Source organism: Lithobates pipiens, unplaced genomic scaffold, assembly GCF_037356315.1.
Source record: "Lithobates pipiens isolate NorthernLeopardFrog02 unplaced genomic scaffold, aLitPip1_a1.2 Scaffold_19, whole genome shotgun sequence".
In the NCBI taxonomy this organism is placed as follows: domain Eukaryota; kingdom Metazoa; phylum Chordata; class Amphibia; order Anura; family Ranidae; genus Lithobates; species Lithobates pipiens.
In genome coordinates, this window is record NW_027507764.1 from 137,432,919 (window position 1) to 137,440,017 (window position 7,099).

Below are 7,099 nucleotides of genomic sequence, written 5' to 3' on the forward strand. Positions count from 1 at the left end.
CCCGGGGGATCAGGGTATGGTCCTTCTTTTGGAGGACATCAGACACCCGTTTGCACTTTTTAGTGTGTCACTCTTTATGTGTGTGCACTTTTTTTATGCACCGGGTGGAAGTTTTTTGGGTGTGTTTGCACGCCATGGGCTTTTTCAAAAAAAATAAAAAATCAGAGGTACCTTCCTCACATCTGTGTCCATCAGAGGAGCCCCTCCTTACATCTGGTGCCCCTCTGACATCCAGACTGGCCCCCCCACATCCACAGACCAGCCCCCACATACACAGACTGGCCCCCACATACTGCACAGACTGGCCCAAACATACTGCACAGACTGGCCCAAACATACTGCACAGACTGGCCCCCACATCCTGGCCCCCACATACACAGACTGACCCCCACATCTCCAGACCGGCCCCCACAGACTGGCCCCCACATCTCCAGACCGGTCCCCACAGACTGGCCCCCACATCCACAGACTGGCCCCCACATCCACAGACTGACCCCCACATCTCCAGACCGGCCTCCACAGACTGGCCCCCACATCTCCACAGACTGGCCCCCACATCCACAGACTGACCCCTACATACACAGACTGGCCCCCACAACCCCAGACTGGCCCCCACATACACAGACTGGCCCCCACATCCACAGACTGGCCCCCACATCCACAGACTGGCCCCCACATCCACAGACTGGCGCCCACATACACAGACTGCCGCCCACATACACAGACTGGCCCCCACATACACAGACTGGCGCCCACATCCACAGACTGGCCCCCACATCCACAGACTGGCCCCCACATACACAGACTTGCCCCCACATCCCCAGACTGGCCCCCACATCTCCAGACTGGCGCCCACATCCACAGACTGGCCCCAACATACACAGACTGGCGCCCACATCCCCAGACTGGCGCCCACATACACAGACTGGCGCCCACATACACAGACTGGCGCCCACATCCACAGACTGGCCCCCACATACACAGACTTGCCCCCACATCTCCAGACTGGCGCCCACATCCACAGACTGGCCCCAACATACACAGACTGGCGCCCACATCCCCAGACTGGCCCCCACATACACAGACTGGCCCCCACATACACAGACTGGCCCCCACATCCACAGACTGGCCCCCACATCCACAGACTGGCGCCCACATACACAGACTGCCGCCCATATACACAGACTGGCGCCCACATACACAGACTGGCCCCCACATACACAGACTGGCGCCCACATCCACAGACTGGCCCCCACATCCACAGACTGGCCCCCACATACACAGACTTGCCCCCACATCCCCAGACTGGCCCCCACATCTCCAGACTGGCGCCCACATCCACAGACTGGCCCCAACATACACAGACTGGCGCCCACATCCCCAGACTGGCGCCCACATACACAGACTGGCCCCCACATACACAGACTGGCGCCCACATCCACAGACTGGCCCCCACATCCACAGACTGGCCCCCACATACACAGACTTGCCCCCACATCCCCAGACTGGCCCCCACATCTCTAGACTGGCGCCCACATCCACAGACTGGCCCCAACATACACAGACTGGCGCCCACATCCCCAGACTGGCACCCACATCCCCAGACTGGCGGCCACATCCCCAGACTGGCCCCCACATCCCCAGACTGGCGCCCACATACTCACTGCACAGACTCCCCCGACAGGACATTACATCTCCTGGCCTTTGAAGTGGCAGCCGTCGTGCCGCGCTGACTTTCAACTGTGGCGCAGGTTCTCGAAAATTCGGGACAGTTGGCAACTATGCCTTCTGGCCTAGATTGGGGTAGTTCTAGCTCTGGTCAGTTTTTCGGGAAAGAACGCTTGCTCCCCTATAGCACCGGGAGAAGCGGTTAATAATTCCTGAATGTAATTAGGTCGGAGGGATGGGAGCGAGGGTTGAGCTTTTGCGGTAGAGGCTCTCCCCAAGCTGCTAGAAATTCAGGCCTTTCTGGCTGGGGTGGGGGCTGCTCTGGCCTGGGATGAAAAGCCTGTGGTGAATGTGCCCCTGAAGTGGCAGTTCAGGAGTGCTGTAGAATCACTGTGTGTGAGGGTCACTTCGATTTATGGCACCATGGTCACTTCACCAGCACACGTTTTTCACACCTGCCTCTAGGGCTGAGCCTTTTGGCTAGGACCAGGGGAAATTTTTTATTGCACAATGGTCACTCTTTCACTTCTGCCACTTCCTTCTCCCCACTTTCCTATTTATTTTATCCCTGTGTTTGTCACATTTTAGATTTTTTGTGTTGATTGTTACATGTTTTGTCACTGTGTAATGAGTAGGGTGTGGGTCCTCTGGCTTACTCTGAAAGTCTTGGGATAGGGGTGGACATAGACCTTTTGGCTTGGTTTTCCCTCTCTCATGGGGTCTCCCTTCGGGGGAGTCCCACTGAGTACTTGGGTGAGTCTGTTTCGGCAGACCTTCCAGGGAAAGGGGGTCCATCTGGGTCGGCCAGATGAACCCAAGTGAAGTACCTCAGTCCCTGTCGTTGAGCCTAATGCCCCGGGGGATCAGGGTAAGGTCCTTCCTAGGGAGGACCAGTGTAACACCCGTTGCACGTTTTGTGTCACCTCTTTATGTGTGTGCACTTTTTTTTGGCATTGGATGGAGTTTTTGGGTGTGTTTCACACGCCACGGGCTTTTAAAAAAAAAAAAATCAGGACACTGATAGTGCCCTGATTAGCTGTACCAATGTCCCTTTAACACAAGCCGGTTATCAGCTCTCATCTGACAGCGTGAGGAGAAAGAAGCCGCTAACTGGCTTGTGTTGACATCTGTGATCAGCTTTCATTGGACACAGCTGATCACATGGTAAAGGGCCACTGTGATTGGCCCATTACCCCGATCTGTGATCAGCTGAGTCCTTCAGACTCTGCAATCACAGATTGAAGCGCGATCCCGGCAAAGTGAGCCTGCACTGTAGCCATCATTCGGCTATAGCGCGGGCGGTAACTGAAAGCAAAACTTTTTTTTTTTTAAATATATATATCTTTTGGATATTGCGGAGAGGGATTAGAACACCTGTCAGTTTGCAATTCTATGTGCCCCTAAAGATCGGATTTTACGCAGACAAAGCATCGGACTTTTGTCCGAAGGGCGTTGGCCAGGAAATTGTCTTGCAACGGCACACAATTGTTGGCCAACAAACATGAACGTTGTGACGTACTACGTGGTTTTTCATCTCTTTAGCACCACACTTTGGGCACCTTCTGCTAATGTTGTGTTTGGTGAGCATTGATTCTGAGCATGCGTGCTTGTAATTTGGACTTTTGTCCGACGGACTCGGAAAATCTGACAACACACCGTTGTCTGTGGAAAATTTATAAACCTGCCATTCAACATTTGTCCACAGAAATTTGGTCAACAATTGTCTGATGGAGTGTACAAACGGTCAGATTTTCCGCCAACAGCCTGTCATCACACAATTCCCTTGTAAAATCCGATTGTGTGTACAAGGCATTAGGCTGTGTTCACACCTGGTGTTTCCTGACAAAATGCACAGCAAACATGCGTTTTGCTTCACATTTCAGAAATATTCGAAAAACATGCTGCAAATGTGCATCACAGTTGCCATGCAATGAATAGTTAAAGCGGGATTCCACCCTAAAGTGGAACCTCCGCTGATCAGATCCGTCCCCCCCTCCGGTGTCACAATTGACACCTTTCAGGGGGGAGGGGGGTGGAGATACCTGTCAAAGACAGGTATTTTAACCCACTTCTGGGCGTAGACTCCCGTGGGAGTCTACGCCATTTCCTGCCCTGCTGCGCTGTCTGCTGGGACACACACGGGTCCCAGTGACAGCGCGGAGATTTCCTATTGCGCAGCGCGGCTCGCGCATGCGCAGTAGGGAACTGGGAAGTGAAGCCGATTCGCTTCACTTCCTGATTCCCTCACCTAGAATGGTGACTGCAGCAGCCGAGAGCCGAGCGATCGAGAGCCGAGGCCGAGAGCCGAGCGATCGATCGGCCTCGGCTGCCGGCATCGCTGGAACCCGGTACAGGTGAGTGTCCATTTATTAAAAGTCAGCAGCTGTAGTATTTATAGCTGCTGGCTTTTAATATTATTTTTTTTTTGGTGGAATCCCTCTTTAATGGCACCCAAAACACTGTTAGCAGACGCACACATTTTGTTATGTGTTTTGTCATGTGGCAAATGCACTAAATACACCAAAATGCATGCTGGAAAAAACAAATGCAATGTTGCGTGCCTGGAAAAGTTCCAGAGATTCTTTGGCGCATTTGTTGCACATAAGGCAGCCCATTCAAGTAAATTGAGCAGAAATGAATGAAAAAACATGCAAGATAAAAAGAAAGTGAGAAAGTGCGTTTCTGCTGCGTGAAGTGTGAATGGAGCCTAAGCCCCTGTACACACGGTCGGAGATTTTGCCAACCAAATCCGTCGGATTTTGTCCGTCGGATTTAGTCCTACGGATTGTGTCCGAAACTGTTGCATACACACGGCCGGGCCAAGTTGGCAAAAAATCAGATCTTTCAGAACGTGATGACGTAATTTCGTTACGATGGGACTACATTCAGGCTAGCAGCCAATAGCTTTGATGTAGGAATTTGATCTGAGCATGCGTGGCACTTGGTCCGATGAAAATGCTATACACATGATCGGATTACGTCCGACCGGCCCAGTTGGTCGGGAAATATTTCCAACATGTTGGAAAATTGGGTCTGACGGAGATTCAGACGGAATCAGTCCGATGCATACCACACACAGTCGGATTATCTGACGACGCATTCCGACGGATTCTCCGACCGTATGTACAGGGCATTAGGCCTAAGGCTCCATTCACACCTGAGTGTTTTCAGCTCATAAAAAACGCCCAACAACAAAAAACCCCATTCATTTCAATGGCACCTGTTCACATCTGAGTGTTTTGTCACCTGAAGCAAAACGTCTGAAAATGCCCTAAGCTTGAAAAAGAACATGAGCTTCTTTGGGGCAGAGTACAGGCATTTTTCTGCCTTTTACATTAGTGACCTGAACAAAAACACGGCAAAATCATGGTAAAAACGATGTAAAAACACGTGACTTTGAAATGCTCAGGTGTGAATGCTGGTTGGAGCTGCTATACTAACTATGCGATGTTAGTACATTGATCTCCGCTGCTGTTCTATTGTGTTCTGATCGGAAGCCGATGTGCTGATCGGAAGGCAATCAGCAAACCTTTTTCGGTCATGCCCCTTTGACTGTCAGACTGGCTGCAGTACACACGGGCTGAATGTCGGCCGGTTTCTACTGAACTGGCCGATGCTGCCTGACATTCGGCCTGTGTGTACCAGGCTTAAAGAATGTCACCCTCCTTATTTGTCCTGTTTACTGTTATTGCCGAGCATGAAAGAAAATGCCAGATTTTGGGTTGTCACCAGAATAGGAATAGAGGGGGAAATCTTCTAATAAAGACACTAGTTCTGGTGACAAACATGGATTCCCTCGCTTTGGAGGGATTTCCTCTCACTTCTGGTTGTAAATATGGTACAGGAAGTATGACTACATTTTCCCAATTGGCACAGGTGGCAAAAAAAAACTAAAAAATCTGCGGGGCTATAACACTTAGTCAAGGACTGTGTACATTGTACAGGAGATGGTATGGAACAGTGAACATTGTTCGGGAGAATTTCAGGGACTGCAGATGTTGTGCAAGAGACATTCAGGGACTACAGGCAATGTACAGGAGATAAACCAAAAACACCACCCAGAACTCAATCCCAAGGCTTCCTCAAAAACAGGACTATGGCAGGTAATGATTTCAATGATCCAGCCCTCCTCAGACTGGGCGGTCCCCTAAACATTGCAAAAAACATACACAAGATGGCACAAACGCCTAGTGCATTACTACCAAAGTAGGAATAACATCAAGTGACGCAGTGGCATCAGCAGAGCCCATCCCCAGGGATAGGGGGACGGGCTCTGCTTATGCCATGGCGTCACTTTATTACCATTGCAACGTGCTTTTTATCTTCATGAAATGTGTTCCTTTTTTATATACGTTAAATGATTTTTATTAAAAATGGAATTATACTATCTGGCCTATTCCTTCTTCTTATAAATATATACCCGGGAGGAAAATTTGCCGATCTATCCTCTGGTCATTACCCCTCTGGAGGGTATCCACAAGCACTATGAAGGACCATTGAAGTTTCTCTCTTCCATTGGATAACGTTTGCATTGCTGAAAGATCCCCTGGGTGTATTACACCACAAGCCTTACTGACTCATTAGGCGCCTACATTATTTTTATCTTCATGAAATTTTGTTTCACTTTTTCTTTCAGTATATTGCTATTGATTTCAACCATTTCATAGTTCACTCATTACAAGGGTTTTTATGATCTCATTACAATTGTATAGATATTTTTGTATTGCTATTTAGAATTTGATGTCACCACACTGGTGATTTAATCATACTATTTTGCTATACAGTGTCTTGACACCACTGTGTTCCCTTACACGTGGGGTTATTGTGTTGCACAAGCAGTTACATTATGTGTTGTCCATCACGTTTGACATCATATTAGCACTACACTTTCTTGATTATATATCGTTTTTTTCACTTTTGCAAATAGATCCTTTGCCATGTCAGCTGCTAACACAATACTTAAAGAGACCGTACGGTTCTCTTATCCACATATTTACTCTTTTTCTAAGTAACCCCTTGCTGCCCAGCCTATTGTCAATTGACCACAGGGCAGGATTTTGTCATTTTGGGTGGATGTCATATGGCTGTCCACCTGGTACAGGCCATGCTGCAGCGCAATTTGTCACAGGCTGTGTTCACTGGATGACTGAACCAGTGTACTGGCCCACTGCCGATACCATGCGATTGCTGTGACTAATCACTGTAGTAGTAATTGTAAACAACGAATAGCTTTGATACATGCCATTAATTGTGTACAATTGTGTTGCTAGCTGTGAGTGGTCACAGTGACTACATTGTACAGACAGAGCCCAGTACAACCCATCTGTACCATGTGATTAGCTGTGACCAATGAAAGCTAATCACAACAGTAAGCCCTGAATGAAACCAATTTATTTAGAAAAAATGGTTGCTTATACCAGTGAAGTTCAAT